Genomic DNA, 24,769 nt, shown 5'->3' with positions numbered 1-24,769 from the left:
GCATTTTGGGAAAGCAAGAATAAATTTCTAGAACACCAGGTCAATAATACTTAATTCATGTCTCAGCAAATACTGAACATAACATAAACTAAAATAAGTAATATAATTACTTTTTTTTTTTTTTTTAATTTCTAGCCATTGGTATGCTCTCTGTTTCTGGAACTAAGTCAAATTCTCTAAAAGCAATCATACTTGTTTGAGAAACATAAAAATTATTATTAATTTTTGTATCTAAGTGACTATTTTCAGCCCTCATAAATGCTCAGTCCTATGTCTTACTGTCTGGTCTCTCTAACACTGGTGTCTCTTCTAGGTTTTTCTCAAGATGTAAAGAGTTAAATTTTTCTAAATCTACTCTCTGGGATGAAGAAACTAACACTCAGAGAAGAGCTTGTAGAAAGTAACAGACCTCATGAATGACGTCTAAATTTACATCAAATTTCTCAAAAGTCTTTCTCAGATATTTTTTTCATTATTGCAGAATAGACAGTTATGCCTCTTTAAAAAATGTGTGCATGACTGAATAATTTTTTAACTATTAAAAGACACTTACAGAAAAGTATATTCTGTCTTATGACATTTTGGAGATGCCAAAAAGTGTTCCACATGCAAGTGTCCTTTTTTTTTTTTTTTTTTTTTTAATAATTTTCTCAAAAGTTTACATCAGAACTAAGAAGAATGGATACAGGGAATTGCTCCTCCATGACTGAATTCATTTTCTTGGGAATTACTGATAATGCTGTGAACAAAGTGATCCTATTTACCATATTTCTCTTTGTTTATCTCATTACTCTTCTGGCAAATCTTGGAATGATAACCCTGATCAGAATGGATCCCCAGCTGCACACACCGATGTACTTTTTCCTCAGCTGCCTCTCCTTCAGTTGCCTTAGCATTTCCACAGCAGTTGGCCCCAAGATGCTGGTGGATCTATTTACTAAGAACAAATCAATTCCTTTCTATGGCTGTGCTCTGCAATTATTGGTGCTCTATTTCCAGGAGAAATATCAATAACCTCAGATATGCAGATGACACCATCCTTATGGCAGGAAGTGAAGAGGAACTAAAAAGCCTCTTGACGAAAGTGAAAGAGGAGAGTGAAAAAGTTGGCTTAAAACTCAACATTCAGAAAATGAAGATCATGGCACCTGGTCCCATCACTTCATGGGAAATAGATGGAGAAACAGTGGAAACAATGTCAGACTTTATTTTTGGGGGCTCCAAAATCAGTGCAGATTGTCATTTCAGCCATGAAATTGAAAGACGCTTACTCCTTGGAAGGAAAGTTATGACCAAACTAGACAGCATATTAAAAAGCAGAGACATTACTTTGCCGACTAAGGTCCGTCTAGTCAAGACTATGGTTTTTCCAGTAGTCATGTATGGATGTGAGAGTTGGACTGTGAAGAAGGCTGAGCACCAAAGAATTGATGCTTTTGAACTGTGGTGTTGGAGAAGACTCTTGAGAGTCCCTTGGACTGCAAGGAGACCCCACCAGTCCATTCTGAAGGAGATCAGCCCTGGGATTACTTTGGAAGGAATGATGCTAAAGCTGAAACTCCAATACTTTGGCCACCTCATGAGAAGAGTTGACTCATTGGAAAAGCCTCTGATGCTAGGAGGGATTGAGGGCAGGAGGAGAAGGGGACGACAGAGGATGAGATGACTGGATGGCATCACTGACTCGATGGACACGTGAGTCTGAGTGAACTCCGGGAGTTGGTGATCAACAGGGAGGCCTGGTGTGCTGCGATTCATGGGGTCGCAAAGATTTGGACACGACTGAGCGACTGAACGTAACTGAACTGAACTGATACCTTTATAGATCGTGACTGTCTCCTGATGGCAGTGATGGCTTATGACTGGTACAAGGCCGTCAGCAGCCCCTTGCTCTATGCAGTCAGCATGTCAGCAGAGTGTGCTCCCTGCTCATGGCTGGGGTTTATCTGGTGGGAATAGCAGATGCTCTGATACATATGACATTAACATTCCACTTATGTTTCTGTGGGTCAAATGAAATTAATTACTTTTTTTGTGATTTGCTCCTCTCCTATTGCTATCTTGCCCAGGTACACAGGTCAATGAGTTACTGATATTTACTGCTTTTGGCTTCATTGAACTGAGTACAATTTCAGTTCTTGTCTCATATATTATCCTATCGGTCTTGAAGATTTACTCTGCCAAAGGGGGGTTAAAAGCTTTCTTTACCTGCACCTCTCACCTAAGTTCTACAGCAATTTTCAAGGGAATAGTGATCTTCATGTATTTCAGGCAAAGTTTTTCCTACTCTAGATGAAGACAAAATGACCTCTTTGTTTCATACCCTTGTGATTCCCATGTTAAACCTTCTGATTTATAGCCTAAGGAATAAGGATGTGAAACAAACCCTGAAAAAATTGAAGAATAAATGATTTTGAAAATTTATATTTTGTATATGTGCACACATGTACATCCATACTTATGTGGTGACTGATGATTTATTAAAATTAAATGGTAGGTTACATGAGAAACATAATTTCTGTTTGAAATATATTGCTATTTCCCCCACCTGTCATGCTTCTATATATTTCCAGAACTTGTACATGGCATTAGGTTCCAGGAAATTTTTTTCTGACTTTTACAATATGTTAGTTTTTGTTCAGTTTTTAGTCAAACACTATTTAAATCCAAAAAAGGATTTAATTTTTAGATGAAAAAAATAGCAGGAAGAGGATTTGACAGTTACTCTGACCTTGAAGTGTATGAGTCCATGCCTGTTAGAAGAAGTCATATTGGTTACAACATGGAAGAACCATGAGGGGCATATGCTAATTGAAATAATTCATACAGAGGAAGACAAGTACTGTATGGTCTCATATACAAGCAGAATCCAATTGGTCAAACACATAGAAATAGAGAATAGATTGGCTGTTGCTACAGGCTGAAAGATGGGAGCAATGGGTGATGTTGGTCAAAGTTTACAGACTTTCTGGTGCTCGATGAATAAGTTCTGGGTGTCTAATGTGCACTGTGACTCTAGTTAACAGTTGTGTATTGTAAGACTGAAATTTGCAGAACAAGTAGACATTAAGGGTTTTCATGGTATGCACACTCAAAGTGATAGCTATGTAAATTGATGAATGTGTTAACTAACTTTATTGTAGTAATTATTTCAGAATGTAACATATATTAAATATTCATGCCCTGTACCATATACATGTTATTTGTCAATTTTATCTGAATACAGCTAAAACACACACAGACACACAGACACACAGTAAAAAAAAGGTAAGAGACAGTGGACAGAATCATGGTAAAGTACATAATTGTGCTTCATTTTCAACTATCAATTCTTCTGTGACTCTCTGCACACCAATTTCCTTCCTTTTTTCCTTATTCTTAGCTCTGGTTAGCTTGTGGTTCACACACACACACAAAAAAAAAAACCCTATTTAAAAGATTATATCATCCTGTTGATCAGAGATTTTTGCTAAAGAATGAGCATTGCATTATGTAAACAAAGCACTACATGTTGCTTGGAAGGTCAAATAAACAAATATGTAATAAACTAAAAATAGAAGACAATACTTTTTCACTGCTAATTATATGTCAATACAATTGTATGTCAATTATAGTCAATAAAAAATTGGGCATCCCTGGTGGCTCAAGATGGTAAAGCGTGTGCCTGCAATGCGGGAGACATGGGTACAATCCCTGGGTCGGGAAGATCCCCTGGAAAAGGAAATGGCAACCCACTCCAATATTCTTGCCTGGAAAATTCCATAGACTGGTGGGCTACAGTCCATGGGGTCGCAAAGAGTCAGACATGACTGAACGACTTCACTTTCACTTTCCTTAATAAAAATTAAATGAAGTTTTGATTAGTAGCTTAAAAATGTATATCAGGATACAGTTAACATATTGAACACATATATACAAGTTTGTTTGGAAGGTACATAAAATGGTTGTGGACATTAAGATAATATACTATAAAGACATGCTTATTAACTTCACTAGAAAGAATAAGCTCTAAGCTCTTGCTATTTGACTGTTTCATCTACCTTTGATCTGGCTTCCTGAAGGCTAAAACACTAAATTAGTTTGTTTAGAAAGCGAGGATGTGACAATGTATTTTAATTACCATAACGTACTGAAAGGGACTGATATTTATCCATTACAGTTATAAATAAATACATTTATATTTTAAAAATTGTAAAATTAAAAGCCTCTGATGGTCCTTTAGCTGCCATTGTAAAATGTCCTTATGTGACAATATTTCAGAACGGAAAAATAAAGCCTACATATTTCCTCTGTTGTTCAAGGTGGTATTAGTAAAACACTATGACATGTTAAGAAAAACTCTAAAATTCCTGCATAATATAAAAGACTTAAATGTGTGCTCCTGGCATACTTTATCAATTCACTGAAACTTCTTATGACTGGTTGCAACGACAAGGCAGCAACATGACAGCAAACATGTTCAAAAATATAGCTAATCAAAATGGGTGTCAATGGATTATCATTAATTCAGAGATTAATAAACATGGATCTAATTAATCCATCTTCATATATATTTTCAGTTTTACATCAGTATCTAAAGACTGATTCAATATGAATACTAGTTCATTTTATTGTGTCTAGATCATGAATTCCTTATTACCAATTCAGACTTAAATTGAAGAAAGTAGGGAAAACCGCTAGACTATTCAGGTATGACCTAAATCAAATTCCTTATGATTATACAGTGGAAGTGAGAAATAGATTTCAGGGCCTAGATCTGATAGATAGAGTGCATGATGAACTTTGGCTGGAGGTTCATGACATTGTACAGGAAACAGGGATCAAGACCATCCCATGGAAAAGAAATGCAAAAAAGCAAAATGGCTGTCTGGGGAGGCCTTACAAATAGCTGAGAAAAGAAGAGAGGTGAAAAGCAAAATAGAAAAGGATAGATATAAGCATCTAAATGCAGAGTTCCAAAGAATAGCAAGGAGAGATAAGAAAACCATCTTCAGTGATCAATGTAAAGAAATAGAGGAAAAGAAACAGAATGGGAAAGACTAGAGATCTCTTCAAGAAAATTAGAGATACCAAGGGAATATTTCATGCAAAGATGGGCTCAATAAAGGACAGAATGGTATGGACCTAACAGAAGCAGAAGATATTAAGAAGAGGTGGCAAGAATACATAGAAGAACTGTACAAAAAAGATCTTCACGACCCAGATAATCATGATGATGTGATCACTCATCTAGAGCCAGACATCTGGGAATATGAAGTCAAGTTGTCCTTAGAAAGCATCACTATGAACAAAGCTAGTGGAGGTGATGGAATTCCAGTGGAGCTCTTTCAAATCCTGAAAGATGATGTTGTGAAAGTGCTGCACTCAATATGCCAGCAAATTTGGAAAACTCAGCTGTGGCCACAGGACTGGAAAAGGTCAATTTTCATTCCAATCCCAAAGAAAGGCAATGCCAAAGAATGGTCAAACTACTACACAATTGCACTCATCTCACATGCTAGCAAAGTAATGCTCAAAATTCTCCAAGCCAGGCTTCAGCAATACATGAACCATGAACTCCCTGATGTTCAAGCGGGTTTTAGAAAAGGCAGAGGAAACAGAGATCAAATTGCCACCATCCGCTGGATCATCAGAAAAGCAAAAGTTCCAGAAAAACATCTATTTCTGCTTTATTGGTTATGCCAAAGCCTTTGACTGTGTGGATCCCAATAAACTGTGGAAAATTCTGAAAGAGACGGGAATACCAAACCACCTGACATGCCTCTTGAGAAATCTGTATGCAGGTCAGGAAGCAACAGTTAGAAGTGGACATGGAACAACAGACTGGTTCCAAATAGGAAAAGGAGAACGTCCAGGCTGTATATTGTCACCCTGCTTATTTAACTTATATGCAGAATACATCATGAGAAAGGCTGGACTGGAAGAAGCACAAGCTGGAATCAAGATTGCCGGGAGAAATATCAATAACCTCAGATATGCAGATGACACCACCCTTATGGCAGAATTGAAGAGGAGCTAAAAATCCTCTTGATGAAAGTGAAAGAGGAGAGCGAAAAAAGTTGGCGTAAAGCTCAGCATTCAGAAAACGAAGATCATGGCATCCGGTCCCATCACTTCATGGGAAATAGATGGGGAAACAGTAGAAACAGTGTCAGACTTTATTTTGGGGGCTCTAAAATCGCTGCAGATGGTCATTGCAGCCATGAAATTAAAAGACGTTTACTCCTTGGAAGAAAAGTTATGACCAACCGAGATAGTATATTCAAAAGCAGAGACATTACTCTGCCGAGTAAGGACCATCTAGTCAAGGCTATGGTTTTTCCAGTAGTCATGTATGGATGTGAGAGTTGGACTGTGAAGAAGGCTGAGCACCGAAGAATTGATGCTTTTGAACTGTGGTGTTGGAGAAGACTCTTGAGAGTCCCTTAGACTGCAAGGAGATCCAACCAGTCCATTCTGAAGGACATCAATTCTGGGATTTCTTTGGAAAGAATGATGTTAAATCTGACACTCCAGTACTTTGGCCACCTCATGAAAAGATTTGACTCACTGGAAAAGACTCTGATGCTGGGAGGGATTGGGAGCAGGAGGAGAAGGGGACGACCGAGGATGAGATGGCTGGATGGCATCATGGACTCCATGGACATGAATCTGAGTGAACTCCGGGAGTTGGTGATGGACAGGGAGACCTGGTGTGCTGCGATTCATGGGGTCGCAAAGAGTAGGACACGACTGAGTGACTGCCCTGAACTGAAGTGAGTAATATGTGAAGATGAGATAATTTTAAGCCCATTAAACTTACTTTCAGAAAAAGAACTGATTCAGTTGATTGTAGGTTTCCTTTCCTTGAATTGAAAAAATTAATGGGAAATTATTGAAATTTTTAAAGATAATTTCTAATTCAGATAGGAATTTGGGGAAAATGATTCTTCTTTCCTGATATTAATCTGAAAAAAAAGGAACAATATAACACAAAATTTATTCTAGCCTGTCATCTTCAGTATTCTTCATTCTTTATCATTTTAATGTCTTCATAATATATTTTCCTCATACATGCACCAATGACTCATGGAAAATATCATTGTGCAAATGCAATTTATCAATGACAAATGTAATGCTTTAATATTATGGTCAAATTCTTATATCTTGACCTCTTTTTTCATCTTTGCCACTGAAATACTTTAGAATAAGCATGGCAATCACTGATTCAATGGCATGAGTTTGAGCAAGCTCCAGGAGTTGGTGATGGACAGGGAAGCCTGGCATGCTTCAGTCCATGGGGTTGCACGGAGTCAGCTGTGACTGAGTAACTGAACTGAACTGAAACATAGCAAGGCAATGTTAGATTTGGCAAATGTCTAATGCAGAGAAAAGACACACTCATACTTGTTATAGGCTGTGCAAGTAAACTACTTATAAATAGAACAGCAGTAATGTTCATGATACCAGTATGTAAAAGTATCTGGGTTAAAGCTCGGGGCAGAAATCTTTAGCTTCCCTGGATGGCTTTCTCTTTAGTTAGAACCATGCTATGAACTAGGCAGGAACACTGCTCTAAATACCACAGTGTTGCTTTCTATTCTGCAGATCACCCTGTGTAGAAGACGGATTTAAGCTAGATTACCTCTAAGTTTCTTTTCAGGTAATATTATCTGCCTCTAAAAGATAAAACTTTACTGTTATATTGTACAGTAAATATATTTTACTCATATTACTGTAAATCCATCCATATCATTGGAAACAATATGAAACAAATAAAAAAATCACTTCACATTTAATCAAATAATTGATCTGAACATATAGGTTGGTTATCTTAGCTGGTAAAAAATCCACTTGCAGTGCAGGAGACCCTAGTTAGATTTCTGGGTCAGGAAGATCCCATGGAGAAGGAAATGGCAACCCACTCCAGTACTCTTGCCTGGAAAATCCCATGGACAGAGAGAAGCCTGGTAGACTACAATCCATGGAATCGTAAAGACTCAGACACAACTGAGCGACTTCACTTACCAGTGAGCCATTATCTCAGTTAATATTAAAGAAAGAAAAATCTCAATTGCTATCTTTTAAATGAAAGAGAAAGTTATCAAGTATTGGTATATAGGAAAATAAGAAACAAACACAAGGTAATGTTTAGAATTGACTATATTTGCAATGATTGATATTGGCTCTTTGTATCTATGACATGTACTGGAACTTTATTCTAAACAGAATTTTAGTAGTAGTCATCATAAAGATCTGAATGTTAGGTTATATTTATTCCATTAATTTATTTAAGTTAACTGCTTATTTACCCATTTATTAAAAGCAAACAAACAAACATAACACTATGTCAAGTCATCAGGAATGTTTACTTTACTTTATGTTGCTGTCAAGAAAGAATTCTGCAAACACACTTTTCAGAGTCTGGAAACACAGTAATGAGATCTACAAGGTTTTTCCTCAGATCCTTTTCCCTAACATTATATATCCCTTCAGTGTACATGATGTGTTGTATGTTATGTACCTCAAATACCATAAGACTGAAACAACATTTTAAAATGAAAATTTCAGCAAGTTGTTTGTCATCAATGACTTATCACACAAAGTTTAAACAAGAAGAAATATATTTTATTTGTTGTCCTTGTTGCTCAGTGGCTAAGTCGTGTTTGGAACCCCAAGAAGTACAGCATGCCAGGATCCTCTGTCCTCTACTATCTTTTAGAGTTTGCTCAAATCCATGTCTGTTTAGTGAATGATACTGTCTAACCATGTCATCCTTTGTCATTGCCTTCTCCTTCTGCTTACAATCTTTCCCAGCACCAGTGTTTTTTACAATGAGTCAGTTCTTTGCATCAAGTTGGCAAAGTATTGAAGCCTCAGCTTCAGCATCAGTCTGAATGAATATTCATAGTTGATTTCCTTTAGTGTTAACTGTTTTGATCTCCTTGCTATCCAAGGGACTCCCAAGAGTATTTTCCAACCACAGTTCAAAAGAACTCAGCCTTCTTTATGGTCTAACTCTCACATCCATACATGACAACTTGAAAATCCATAGCTTAGACTACACAGGTCTTTATCAACAAAGTGATGTCTCTGCTTTCTAATACTTTGTCCAGGTTTGTCATCACTTTCCTTCCAAAGAAAAAGCATCTCTTTATTTCATGGCTGCAGTCACTGTCCCCAGTGATTTTGGAGCCCTGGAAAATAAAATCTGTCATTGCTTCCACTTTATCTCCTTCTATTTGTCATGAAGGTCAGTTTACATTCCAATCCCAAAGAAGGGCAATGCCAGAGAATGTTCAAATTGCCACACAACTGCACTTATTTCACATGCTAGCAAGGTGATGTTAAAAATTTTTCACCTAGGTTTCATCAGTACATGAACAGAGTGTCCAGATGTACAAGCTAGATTTAGAATATGCAGGGGAATCAGAAATTGAATTCCCAACATCTGATTCATCACAGGAAAAGCTAGAGAATTTCAGAAAAAAACAAAAAACAAAAAACATAGACTTCTGGTTAAATGACTACAGTAAAGCCTTTGACTGTGTGGAGCACAACAAACTGTGGAAAATTCTTAAAGAGATGGAAATAGCAGATCACCTTACCTGCCTCCTGAGAAATTTGTATGCAGATCAAGAAGCAACAGTTAGAGCCAGACATAGAACAATGGATTGGTTCGAAATTGGGAAAGGAGTGTGTCAAGGCTGTATATTGTCACCACACTTATTTAACTTATATGCAGAGTACATCATGTGAAATGCTGGGATGGATAAATCATAATCTGAAATCGAGATTGCTGGCAAAAATATCAACAACCTCGAAGATGCAGATGATATCACCTTAATGGCAGAAAGTAACGAGGAACTAAAGAGCCTCTTGATGAAGGTGAAAGAAGAGGGTGAAAAAAAAAAAAAAGCTGAAAAATCAACATTCAAAAAACTAAGATCATAGCAGATGGGAGAGAAAATGGAAACTGACAGATTTTATTTTATTGGGTCTCAAAACCACTGTGGATGGTGACTGCTGTCATGAAATTAAAAGATAGTTGCCCCTTGAAAGAAAAACTATGACAATCTTAGAGTATTGAAAAGCAGCAACATCACTTTTCCAACAAAGGTCTATGTAGTCAAAATATGGCTTTTCCATGTAATGTACAGAGGTTAGAATTGTACCATAAAGAAGGCTTAGTCCAAAGAATGGATATTTTTGAACTGTGGTGCTGGAAAAGACTCTTGAAAGTTCCTTGAACAGTGAGGAGATCAAACCAGTCAATCCTAAAAGAAATCAACCCTGAATATTCATTGGAAAGACTGATGCTGAAGCTGAAGCTCCAATATGTTGGTTACCTAATCCAAAGGGCCAAATATCTGGAACCTTGAATTTGGGAACTGAAGGCAGGAGGAAAAGGGTGCAACAGAGAATGAGATGGCATTGCTGACTCAATAGACATGATTTTGAGAAAACTCTGGGAGAGGATGACAGACAGGGAAGCCTGGTGTGCTGCAGTCTATGGGGCTTCAAAGAGTTAGACATAACTTAGTGAGTGAACAACAAAATTTGCCATGAAACGTTGGGATCAGATGCCATGATCTTAGTGTTTTGAATGTTGAGTTGTAAGCCAGCTTTTTCATTCTCTTCTTTCACCTTCATTAAGAAGCTCTTTAGTTCCTCTTCACTTTCTGCCATCAGAGTGGTATCATCTGCACAATTAAGGTTGTTGATATTTCTCCTGGAAATTTTGATTCCAGCTAGTGATTCATCCAGCCCAGTATTTCTTATGCTGTATTCTGCATATAAGTTAAATAAACAGGATGACAATATACAGCCTTGTCATATACCTTTCCCAATTTTGAACCAGTCATTTGTTCTATGTCTGGTTCTAACTGTTGGTTCTGGACTCACATGCAGTTTTCTCAACAGAAAGGTAGAGTGATCTGGTTCTCCCATCTGTTAAAGAAAGTAAACAAATAGTCTTGTTTAGGCTTCAGAGACAAAGCAGAGCAGGCCTGTGACCTTTCTTCTAACCCTCTTGGCACTGCCCTCACTGGGAGTGACTGGGATTGACTGCTGTGAGTGCAAGACTGGCAGCATCATAGATAAGGTGGGGGAGGAATCCTGAGATAGCTGAGCCCTTGGAGGGGGACTTGTCAACCAAGCCCCGGGATTTGCCATATTCCAAGTTTTCCATGGAAAAGCCAACGACATTATCTTGAAACCAGGCTTGCAATTTGGTCCCAGATTGATGGATATATCCATTTGAATCTGTCCTGGGATTATAAATCAAAACCAGAACAGTCTTTGAAGTCTCGCCCACAGAGCAGAGTGGAGATACTGCCTGGGACCTTTTCCCAGTTGGGACTCCAGATGTCCATGACATGGGACTTCCCAGCGCTGTTTAAGTCTGGATGTTGGTCAAAACCCAATTTGGTGATGTATTCTCTGCTCTATTAATGTTAGTATTCTGGAAGTAAGCTATATAATTCTTTAATAAATATCTGCATTATGTATTTGTGTATAATGAGTGGCTTACTTTGTTAACAAATCCTTTGACCCTGAGACGAAAGTGAAAACTTTTGGCAAAACACCATCACTTCTAAGATTTTTTCCACAGACTTTTGTGATCCACACAGTCAAAGATGGCAGCACAGCCAGTGAAGCGGAAGCAGATATTTTTTTGGAAATTCTCTTGCTTTCTCCATGACCCACCTATTTTCATTCTTTTTTTTTTTTTAATTTAAATTTATTTATTTTAATTGAAGGCTAATTATTTACAATATTGTATTGCTTTTGTCATACATCAACAAGAATCCGCCACGGGTGTACATGTGTTCCCAATCCTAAACCCCCCTCCCACCTCCCTCCCAATACCATCCCTCTGGATCATCCCAGTGCACCAGCCCCAAGCATCCTGTATCCTGCATCGAACCGAGACTGGTGTTTATTTTCTTATATTATATTATATATGTTTCAATGCCATTCTCCCAAATCATCCCACGCTCTTCCTTTCCCACAAAGTCCAAAAGACTGTTCTATACATCTGTGTCTCTTTTGCTGTCTTGCATACAGGGTTATCATTCCCATCTTTCTAAATTCCATATATATGAGTTAGTATACTGTATTGGTGTTTTTCTTTCTGGCTTACTTCACTCTGTATAATCAGCTCCAGTTTCATCCACCTCATTAGAACTGATTCAAATGCATTGTTTTTAATGGCTGAATAATACTCCATTGTGTATATGTACCACTGCTTTCTTATCCATTCATCTGTTGATGGACATCTAGGTTGCTTCCATGTCCTGGCTATTATAAACAGTGCTGCAATGAACACTTCAGTACATGTGTCTCTTTCAGTTCTGGTTTCCTTGGTGTGTATGCCCAGCAGTGGGATTGCTGGGTCATAAGGCAGTTCTATTTGCAGTTTTTTAAGGAATCTCCACACTGTTGTCCATAGTGGCTGTACTAATTTGCATTCCCACCAACAGTGTAAGAGGTTTCCCTTTTCTCTACACCCTCTCCAGCCTTTATTGCTTGTAGACTTTTGGATCACAGCCATTCTGTCTGGTGTGAAATGGTACCTTATTATGGTTTTGATTTGCATTTCTCTGACAATGAGTGATGTTAAGCTTCTTTTCATGTGTTTGTTAGCCATCTGTATGTCTTCTTTGGGAAATGTCTATTTAGTTCTTTGGCCCATTTTTTGATTGGGTCGTCTATTTTTCTGGAGTTGAGCTGCATAAGTTGCTTGTATATTTTTGAGATTAGTTGTTTGTCAGTTGCTTCATTTGCTATTATTTTCTCCCATTCCGAAGGCTCTCTTTTCACCTTGCTCATAGTTTCTGTTGTTGTGCAGAAGCTTTTGATTTTAATTAGGTCCCATTTGTTTATTTTTGTTTTTGTTTCCAGTATTCTGGGAGGTGGGTCATAGAGGACCCTGCTGTGATTTATGTCACAGAGTGTTTTGCCTATGTTCTCCTCTAGGAATTTTATAGTTTCTAGTCTTATGTTTAGACCTTTAATACATTTTCAGTTTATTTTTGTGTATGGTGTTAGAAAGTATTCTAGTTTCATTCTTTTACAAGTGGTTGACCAGTTTTCCCAGTACCACTTGTTAAAGACATTGTCTTTATTCCATTGTATATTCTTGCCTCCTTTGTGGAAGATAAGGTCTCCATAGGTATGTGGATTTATCTCTGGGCTATTTTGTTCCATTGATCTATATTTCTGTCTTTGTGCCAGTACCATACTGTCTTGATGACTGTGGCTTTGTAGTAGAGCCTGAAGTCAGGCAGGTTGATTCCTCCAGTTCATTCTTCTTTCTCAAGTTTGCTTTGGCTATTCGAGGTTTTTTGTATTTCCATACAAATTGTGAAATCATTTGTTCTAACTCTGTGAAAAATACTGCTGGTAGCTTGATAGGGATTGCATTGAATCTATAGATTGCTTTGGGTAGTATAATCATGTTCACTATATTGATTCTTCTGATCCATGAACATGGTAATAATCTCCGTGTATTAGTGTCCTCTTTGATTTATTTCCCCAGTGTTTTATAGTTTTCTATATGTAGGTCTTTAGTTTCTTTCAGTAGATATATTCCTAAGTTTTTTTTTTTTTTCATTGCAATGGTGAATGGAATTGTTTCCTTAATTTCTTTTTCTGTTTTCTCATTATTAGTGTATAGGAATGCAAGGGATTTCTGTGTGTTGATTTTATATCCAGCAACTTTAATATATTCATTGATTAGCTCTAGTAATTTTCTAGTGGAGTCTTTAGGGTTTTCTATGTAGATGATCATGTCATCTGCAAACAGTGAGAGTTTTACTTCTTCTTTTCCAATTTGGATTCCTTTTATTTCTTTTTCTGGTTTGATTGCTGTGGCCAAAACCTATTTTCTTTCATAATCTTAAATAATGGATTTTTTTCTCAGTATATTTTATATATCAGTACCTCTTAAATATTGTCCAAACCCCTTCCACATTCTATGTACTTTGTTAAAAACCTATTAAAGATCATCATGCCTATTAAAAATAAGTTTATTTGTGTTATGTAAAATTGGATTATCTGGCCATCATTCGCATTTAAGATGCTGAGGTTTTAGTCACTCAGTAGTGTCTGACTTTTGCTGAGCCTATGGAGTGTAGCCCACGAGGTTCTTCTGCCCATGTAATTCTCCAGGTGAAAATACTGGATTTCCTTCTTCAGGAGATCTTTCTAACCAGGGATTGAACCCTTGTCTCCTTCATGGCAGATGGATTTTTTTTTTTTTTTTTTTTACCATCTACCCACTGTATGTTTAAGGAAAAAAAGGTAAACTTTACTTTGTTCCTTCAACTATTTATCTAATGACACTGTATCAATACCTTTACAGATGATAAGGAAACCAGGAATTTTTGCATTTGTTTCTGTTTATTTTTGTTTTAACATAATGATTAAGATATGAGAGAGGTGAGTATTTAATCTGGATTTTTTTTTTTTTAAAGTGGGGTACAGTTGCTTTGCAATGTTATGTTAGCTCTGCTGTGCAATGGAACAAATCAGCCATATGTGTGCATATGTCCTTTCCCTCTCACCCTACATTTTGGCACCACACCCCTCTAGGTCACCACAAGGCACCACATTGAGCTCCCTGTGGTGTACAGCAGGCTCCCACACACTATCTGTTTTACATCAGTTCAGTTCAGTTCAGTCACTCAGTCATGTCCGACTCTTTTTGACCCCTTGGATCACAGTATGCCAGGCCTCCCTGTCCATCACCAACTCCCGGAGTTCACTCAAACTCATGTCCATCGAGTTGGTGATAACATCCAGCCATCTCATCCTCTGTGGTCCCCTTCTCCTCCTGCCCCCAGTCCCTCCCATGATCAGGGTCTTTTGCAATGAGTCAACTCTTTGCATGAGGTGGCCAAAGCATTGGAGTTTCAGCTTTAGCATCAGCCCTTCCAAAGAACACCCAGGACTGATCTCCTGTAGGATGGACTGGTTGGATTTCCTTGCAGTGCAAGGGACTCTCAAGAGTCTTCTCTAACACCACAGTTCAAAAGCATCAATTCTTTGGTGCCCAGCTTTCTTCACAGTCCAAATCTCACATCCGTACATGACCACTGGAAAAACCATAGCCTTGACTAGACGGATCTTTGTTGGCAAAGTAATGTCTCTGCTTTTGAAAATGCTGTGTAGGTTGGTCATAATTTTCCTTCCAAGGAGTAAGCATCTTTTAATTTCATGGCTGCAATTACCATCTGCAGTGATTTTGGAGCCCAAAAAAATAAAGTCTGACACTGTTTCCCCATCTATTTCCATGAAGTGATGGGACTAGATGCCATGACCTTAGTTTTCTGAATGTTGAGTTTTAAGCCAACATTTTCACTCTCCTCTTTCACTTTCAGCAAGCATATAGAGCTTCATAACTCCCTCAGGGACAAGCCCTGAAAAGAGATGACATCATTTAGAGCACCAGGTCATTGAGTGGCATCTTCAGCATCCATCTTTGTCTACTTCAGAGGCAGGTCAACCAATGTTTGAGATCTCACTTCACATCCCAGCATCATATCATTTTTGGATGTCTTTGCCCTTAGGACGGTTTTTTTCCAGACCCTGCATTCATTCATTGTCCAAGCTGCCCAGAGGTTACTTCACAGTGATCTATGTTGCGCACGCCATTCCCAAATCAGTCCAAATGCTTGAAACTACCCTAATGATGTAATTCCCTGGTTGCACCTTGCCAAGAAATGATTTGGCTAATAAATCCCAGAGTACTTTTCTTATGTAATTCTCTGGTCCTGTCCCAAGGGCCATAGTTGAAATAGCACATTTAGCTGCAAAGGAAACAGTGTCTATCTTTTGTGATGAACTCATACACTTAAGACATTTCCTGTTCCATATTTAGGACAAAATACTTGATTCTCATGACCTGCAAGCTACAATTCCATTCTACCCCACTGAAAGCCAGCATTGTCCACACCTTACCTTCACAATGATCTGTATTGGCAAAATTCTACTTTTTAATTTATACTTTATATTGGGTTAGAGTTGATTAACAATTTTGTCTTAGTTTCAGTTGTACAGAAAAGTGATTTGTAATACAAATCCATGTATATATTCTTTTTCAGATTATTATCCCATATAGGTTATTACAGAGTCTTGAGTTCCCTATACTGTAGGGTAAGACCTTGTTGATTATCTACTTTATACATAGTAGTGTGTTTATGTTGATTCCAACCTTCTAACTTATTCCCTCCTCTGAAAAAACTACTGTTAAAGATAGTTTCCACTGCAATAAATGCAACTCTGATGCAATTTATTATACAGCATACATTTTCACTACTGAAGGCTTTCTTCTCTCTTGCTAGTTCACCCTCTCTCTGACTACTCAACCTCAACTTTGAGTTTAGTTCTTTGTTTATATTGTCCAGTCCTATTTTTTTTCCTCTGAGTCATTTGTCAGCCTCTCATCAAGGTATCATCCCAACAATTGTAGGCTTCATTTACCGTCTCTGACTCCCATTGCATGGCCTCCTTCAGGAACCGTGTGTAATGAGATTGTAACTTAAGTTAGTTATTTTCTCTCAGTTCCTTCGTTCTACTCTGCAATTGGTATCCCCAAAAATAAGCATAACCAGGGATGGTAGTTAGGTCATATACAGAATGATAGAGGCCATGAGCTCATACTGGTGAAAAGTTAGCAGAGTTTGTTGAATCAAAACTGTAACAGCTCTCATTGATTTGATAAGTATGTGTCTCTTTCTTCAGAGGCAGCAAATTTAACTTAGCTTGAAAACCTCTCTGAAGTAAAGTCGCTTAGTTGTATCCGACTCTTTGTGACCAAATGGACTGTAGCCTATCAGGCTACAGGGTCTATGGGATTTTCCAGGCAAGAATACTGAAGTGGGTTGTTATTTCCTTCTCCAGGGGATCTTTCCAATCCAGGGATCGAACCCGGGTTTCCCACATTGTAGGCAGATGCTTTACCATCTGAGCTACCAAAAATAAGCTAAGACCTGGAGAAGCAGTTTAAACAACATTGTGTCTATATGAACACTCAACTTACAATAACTGTCACCATCAACAAATCACTTCCTCCCTGGGCTTCATTTTCCACTGGTCAAACGAGAGTTATGAATGTAATAATCACTATTGAACATTCCAGCTACCACGTGCTATATCTATGTCAATATGCTTCTATCAATAATTTCTATTTGGGATGATTTAAAAAGTATAACAGAGGGATGGGGCTCTCTCTCTCTCTCTCTCTATATATATATATATATATATATATATATATATATATATACCAATGGATGGAAAAAATTACATCTCCAGTCCAATGGGTTACAGGAGGCCCAATCTCATAAATCAAACCCAATTAACTGACCTATGCAGAATTTTGACTTTAAGAGACATTTTGTTAAAAGGGATATTTATATAAGTTGATTTTCAGCTTTTTTGCATCATCAGGGAATCAGATATTCTACACAATGCACAGGATTGAAAAGGCCAACAACAAATAAGTATTGTCTAAGATGTAGAAGGTTTTCCCTGGTGACTTATATGGTAAAGAATCTGTCTTCAACAGACCCGGGTTCATTCCCTGTGTTGGGAAGTTGTCCTGGAGAAGGGAATGTTACTCCACTCTAGTATCCTTGCCTGGAGAATTCCATGGACAGAGCATCCTGGTGGGCTACAACCCATAGAATCAAAAAGAGTTGGACACGTCTCAGCAGCTAACACAAGATGTGGAAAACACAGATGATTCACACTGAAAAGTCATAGTGGCTGTGTGAATTGATATACTTTATAGAAAACCATATGAATATTTACTAATTCAAATTTTATTTTGAAATTTTAAATAGATAGTTACCTATACAGTATTATTTTTAGGGACATCATTGACATCAAGGAAGTTTGTTTAGATACAGATTATTTATTTCAATTGTTTGTCTCCAAAGTCTTGCATTTTACATTCTATCTTCAGTCTCTCCTTCTATGCCCTCACGATTCAAAAAGGTATTCTCGGGAAGCAATTTACGTTATTCAATTATCAGTAGTGCACTGCAATCCATGTTACAGATTTAGGGAGAATTAGTCATCATGACCTGGAAGGGCAGTCAGGTTTGTGAAGATAAGATGGGGTTCTGTAGCCTGAGGAAACATGGTATTCTTAGAGAAAGAGAAGCATCTGAGAAAAATAAGTCTGGAAATAAATCAGGTTATGGTAACAATGATTAACTTCCTTCCGTCCAAATACACAACAGAGAAAAAGAGAATGGAAATAAATTCTTAATGACCACAAATATATCATCATCTTATACATACATGCTGAAATACTTTTAGCAATTGCATAGGGTTTTTGAGATTTTTCTTGTCAATATCTGCCACAGAAGTACATTTGGAAAAAAACAAACAAACAAACAAAAAAAGAAGTACATTTGGTATTTTCATATTGAGGTCATCACATAAAGAAGAGAATACATTAAGGAAAAGCATTAATAATTGTAACAAAAATCTATTTTCTGAAAACTATTAATTTAATTGAATTTTGTCTGCAGGATATTCTAGCTTTATAGACACCAAGGGGAAATACTATAACAGTAAACAGTATGAAGACATAAAAATAACTGAAAATCATTTGTTTTGTATTTACTCCAAGTTAGAGCTCAGACAAAATATGAAAGTTACTGGGTTACTGGAATGCATAAACTTGTACATCTTTTCTTGTTTGCTCACATTTTACATTTATACATCTGTGACAATTAAATTAACTGCATTAAGACTGAAGTTTTAGAGGTAATGTACATGATTATAGTACATTTGGGAAGAATATTCATCACCTATAGGTGTCTAAAGAACAAATATCAACCTGTGCTCAAAGGTATACAGCAATGACTCACATGTGTGATAAAATATTACAACAGATGGATAATGCAGAGACCACCTCCTCAAAACTGTTAGGTTGTACAATGTCAAGGGACACCACTGTCTTTACTTACTATTCCTTCCTGAAACTGCAACGAAGTGGTCCCCCACATCACGTTCTCTTCACCCCAACATTGATTATGTTCGAGTCCATGTGATGTAACTAAAACAGACGCCCTCCCAGTGTGACAGCTCTTCCTAGTTGCTCCTCTGCTCTCGGTCACTGCTGGACTGCTCCTTGGTTTAGAAATGGGACTTGTATGATCCATCAGTTCTCCCAGAAATCTACGATCCATATGTCATTGTTTTGTGAGTTTTCAGGTGTCACTTTAACATAAACAAGCCGTAACATCTGAGAGACTATTTAGAGTTAATTTTAAGACAAATGTGTTTCATTGTGCTGTATTCAGGAATCTATTTTTGAGGTATTTCTATGGAAGTAAAGAAACAATGTCTACAGAATTGAAGAATATTATTCCTTCTGGGCTTCAATTTCTGTTTCATATTATGAGGCTATTATGTCAGGACATATGTGATAATATGTCAAATCTATAATAACATGCAGTGAAAATTGGATAATAAAATGAGTATAAGTGAAAAAGCAAAAATTGCAAGTTTTAAGTTATTTTAATAATCTTTGCTTCTAAACATCATTTATAGAATTTATTAATTTATTTTTAGGATTTTAATTCCATTTATTTATTTATTGGCCTGCCATGTGGTATGTGGGATCTTAACCCACACCCGGGGCGCCAACTGGAACCCTCAACTTCTGTGGTGGAAGTACAGAGTCTTAATCACTGGACCCTCAGGGAAGTTCCCACATAGAATTTATTATAAGAAATATCTGACTTTGATAAACTATGTTGTTGTTGTGCAGTTGTTAAGTCATGTCTAACTCTTTGTGACACTATGGACTGCAGCATGCCAGGCTTCCCTGTCCTCCACCATCTCCTGGAGTCTGCTCAAACTCATGTCCATTGAATCGGTGATGCCAGCCAACCATCTCGTCCTCTGTGGTCCCCTTCTCCTCCTGCCTTCAATCTTTCCCAGAATCAGGGTCATTTCCAATAAGCCATCTGTTCCCATTAGGTGGCCAAAATGTTGGAGCTTCAACCTCAGCATTAGCCCTTCCAATGAATATTCAGGACTGATTTCCTTTAGGATTGACTGGTTGATTTCCTTGTTATCCAAAGGGCTCTCAAGAGTCTTCTCAAACACCACAGTTCAAAAGCATCAATTCTTTGATGCTCAGCTTTTCTTTAAGGTCCAACTCTCACATACATAACTATTGGAAAAAACATAGCTTTGTCTATACTGACCTTTGTCAGCAAAGTGATGTCTCTGCTTTTAATATTCTGCCTAGGTTGGCCATATCTTTTCTCCCAAGAAAACAGTGTCTTTTAATTGCATGGCTGCAGTCACCCCCTGCAGTGATTTTGTAGCCTAAGAAAATAAAGTATGTCACTGTCTCCATTGTTCCTCCATCTATTTCCCATGAAATTATGGGATTATATGCGATGATCTTAGTGTTTTGAATGTTGTGTTGTAAACCAGCTTATTCCCTTTGCTCTTTAAACTTCATTAAAAGGCCCTTTAGTTCCCCTCACTTTCTGCCATAAGGGTGGTGTCATCTGCATATCTGAGGTTGTTTATATTTCTCCCAGCAATCTTGATTCCAGCTTGTGCTTCATCCAGTCCAGCATTTCACATGATGTACTCTGTATATAAGTTTAATAAGCAGAGTGATACATATAGCTTTGGCGTAACTCTTTTTTCAATTTTGAAATAGCCCGTTGCTCTATGTTTGGTTCTAGCTGTTGCTTCTTGAGATGCATACAGGTTTCCTTGGAGGCAGGTAATACGGTATGGTATTCCCGTCTCTTTAAGAATTTTCCACAGTTTGCTGTGATCCACACAATATGAAAATGCAGAAAGATGGTAAAATATATATATTTAATTTTCTCACATCACAAGTTTTATGGTATTAATAATTGAATATACACTGAGTGGTGTTATGTGTATATATATATATATATGTATATGTATAAGTCATTACATAATTTACTGTAACATAATTTTTATTTAAAAATTAAAAGCCAAGTGGTATAGAAAACAAAATCTAATTATCCATAGGTAGTATATATATATATGTTCAGATATTTGCTGTTTTTACAAATATGTGTTTATAGGGATGCTTGTGTTTCTGTGTAACTATCTAAGGGTGAATGGTTTTGCATTTGCTTTGAAATTTATCAAATGAAAATAAAGTGCCTGTATAGGGATTTGTGAACTGGATATAAAGAATACTTGTTCATTGATATCATTTAACTGTAATTTTTATTCCATTCACAATAAATTTACTTGTATGAAATGCCAGATGATAAACTACATTATGATGTTTGTTAATTATTCCCAAGAGACTAAGGGTTCACCATCAAGGGACCAGACACAGAGATGATTATATAATCTAGGTCAAGCAGGAGATAATGCTGAATCCTCCTACAGAAAAAACTGCATGCAACAAACAAGTCAGGAGCTCTGGGACAGGCACTGATATCTTTGTTGTTTCTCTGATATATATTTGAGATTTCCTTAGGATTTTAATCCTTTTATGAGAGAAAGCATGTGATATAAACAAAGGAAGATATGAAATATACACAAAATTTCATTTTACTTACTTTTTCCAATGTTTATTTTCCAATTTGCTCAGTTGCTGAGTCATGTCTGACTCTGTAATCAGATGGACTGTAGCACACCAGGATTCCCAGCCTTTCATTCTCGCCTCGAGTTTGTTGAAATTCATTTGCACAAAATTGTGTTGGTGATGCTATCTAACCATTTCATCCTCTGCTGCACCTTTATAGTTTTTTTTCCTAAATATTTCCCAGCATCAGGGTCTTTTCCAATGAGTCAGGTTTTTTCCCAGTGAGTTGGCTCTTTGCATCAGGTGGCCAAAGTATTGGAGCTTCAGCTTCAGCCCTTCCAGCAAATATTCAGGATTGATTTCCTTTAGGATTAACTTGTTTGACCTCATTGCAGTCCAAGGGACTCTCAAGAGCCTTCTCCAACACCATACTTTGAAAATATCAATTCTTCAGATATACACAGATAAATATACATAGTCCAACTCTTTTGTGATCCCATGGACTGTAGCCTGCCAGGCTTCTCTGTCCATGGGATTTCCCAGGCAAGAATACTGGAGCGAGTCACCATTTCCTCCTGGGGGAGTCTGCCTGACCCAGGGATCAAACTCATGTCTTCTGCATCTCCTGCACTGGCAGGGAGATTCTATATCTCAGAGCCACCTGGGAAGCCCTACGTTCAACTCCACTTTTCTTATACTCTCACAGAATGTAAGAGGACGGGTATGATGTTGTATATCACTCAGTTGGTTTGGGTAAAGAATAACAAGGGGATATGAAATTCAATTGCCCCCCTAAGACAAGTGACTCCTAAATCAAGGATGACTGGTCTCAGAGATATTCAAGAGAAATATGGATCAATTAAAAGAATGAAACTATCAAAATTTTTGGAGAATTGGATGGGGACACCATTCATGCATGATTGTCTCTGGGACTGTGACCATATGAATATTTGTATCATGTGTCTTACATAACTGACCTTGTGTTAAATATATCATGTTGAGAAGAGAAGACTTGGTCAGAAGGATCCACACAGTAAACCACACTGTCCTTCTTGCCTCTCTGTCATCTGTGCTATCAGCATCTCTACAACTGGGTCCAAGAAGTTCTTCATGATTCATCTCCCCTATGGAGCAGCAGCTCTCAGAGGCAAGAATATCAGCCCTGGAATATAATTGCCTCTCCACTCTAACATTTCATACATAGGCACCCTTCCACCCTCTTATCCTGAAGCTATCACCTTTCTGCTCCAGTGGGTCTTCAGAAACTGTCTATATCTCATATACTAAAGTTGAACAGACCTGAGAGTTTAATGGGGAAATGAGTTCTTGTTATGTTCAGAAACTTGCCATAGCTCTTCCTGCTCCACAGTCATGGAAGATGAAGAAATTGCAAAGCAATATATTCATTATCCACAGCATTCATTAACTATACTTCTCTATTACAGGATATGACACATCCATGCATCATCAAAACAAAACGAAGAGGAGATCTTGTCAGAAGACTTGGGTTATCTGGACCAACTAAATGTGAGAATCTTGGCTTCAATCTGAGAAAACAAATTTCTTAATATTAGATTGAAGTAGCAAAAATGATCATAAATTCTATACAAATTGATGTGGAAATAGCCTGATTTAGCTTAGATGAATTTGTGCTGCAAACACTACAGTGGTTTACAAATGTATCATTATTATTATCATTTTATCAGTTATATCCAGTTGGAAATATTTCCCAAAGGGTCAATTTAACTTCAAGGCATCTTAGCATTATTTATCTCTTCTTTTAATTACTGAAATATAGAAACAAATAGCAATTTAGCAATTAATACAGTAAGATGATATTAACCCTTCACTTCCATTTCCTTTTTCATAAATAGGAATTTCCCTGTGTGAGGGACGACTGCTGAGGACTGCACTGTGTTTACTGACTTCATATCCTTAGGACTTTCTGGTAGACAAGATGTGCAGCAGGGGCTGTTTGTGCTCTTCCTGCTGATTTACTACATAACTGTGGTTGCCAGTGTCGGGATGGTCCTGCTGATCAAGAGGGACCCCAGACTGCACACACCCATGTATTATTTCCTGAGCAATCTGTCCCTCTGTGACATCTGCTGTTCTTCTACTATCTCTCCCAAGATGCTGGCTGATTTCTTATCTGAGCAAAAAAGGATTCCGTATGATGTATATGCCATCCAGATGTACTTTTTTGGAGCCTTTGCAGATGTGGAATGTCTCATGTTGGCTGTCATGGCTTATGACCGTTATGAGGCCATTTGCAATCCACTTCTTTATACAATTACCATGTCCAGGGAAATCTGTACCTAGCTTGTGGTTATTGCCTACATTGTAGGCTTGGTTGATTTGGCAATCCACACGTGTTGTACATTTCAGTTGTCACTCTGCAATTCCAATATCACCAATAATTTTTTCTGTGACATCCCACCCTTACTAGCCCTCTCATACTCAGATACATCCATCAATGAGATAATGCTGTTCATATCCAGTAGGTGTGTTGTGGGGACAAGCATTATCACTGTCCTCCTCTCCTACAGCTACATCATAGCAACCATCCTTAGGATGAACTCAGCAGAGGCAAGACACAAAGCGTTCTCTACATGTGCCTCACACTTAACTGCTGTGGCTATATTTCATGGTACACTCCTGTTCATGTATTTCAGACCCAGCTCCAGTTATTCCATGGACACAGACAAAACAGCCTCTGTCTTTTACACAGTCATCATCCCCATGTTAAACCCACTGAACTATAGCTTAAGGAATAAGCATGTTAAAGTTGCCCTAAAAAAAACAATCAACATTAAATTATGTTCTGGGTGATACAATACTGTAAACCTTAACTATTTAAAGATTCTAAGAGAAGAAGCGCAGGTACTTTTACATAGATTCTTGTAGTCTTACTAGTACAGTTTCTGAATATTTTCCACTACTTACACTTTCACCTAAATCAGTTTAGGGAACAGTCATTACACTAAACTCTCCAAACTAAGGAAGAGTAGTAATAGGATCACTCTAGTGGTTCAGACGGTAGAGCATCTATCTGCAATGCAGAAGACCCAGGTTCGATCCCTGGGTTGGGAAGATCCCCTGGAGAAGGAAATGGCAGCCCACTCCAGTATTCTTGCATGGAAAATCTCGGAACCTGGTAGGTTACCTTCCATGGGGTCGCAAAGAGTCGGACACGACTGAGCGACTTCACTTTCACTTTTCTGTTTTGCA

The 24,769-nt window shown here is 37.7% G+C and overlaps 2 pseudogenes; both read left to right on the top strand.

Annotated features, from left to right (window-relative positions):
• The first annotated feature begins 678 nt into the window (after nucleotides 1-678).
• LOC138089162 (olfactory receptor 5W2-like) lies at nucleotides 679-2,411 on the top strand (annotated as a pseudogene).
• Nucleotides 2,412-20,819: 18,408 nt separating this feature from the next.
• On the top strand, nucleotides 20,820-24,370 carry LOC138089312 (olfactory receptor 5W2-like; annotated as a pseudogene).
• Nucleotides 24,371-24,769: the final 399 nt, after the last annotated feature.

This window comes from Capricornis sumatraensis, chromosome 12 (assembly GCF_032405125.1).
Source record: "Capricornis sumatraensis isolate serow.1 chromosome 12, serow.2, whole genome shotgun sequence".
NCBI classification, from domain to species: domain Eukaryota; kingdom Metazoa; phylum Chordata; class Mammalia; order Artiodactyla; family Bovidae; genus Capricornis; species Capricornis sumatraensis.
This window is presented reverse-complemented; position numbering and strand designations above follow the sequence as displayed.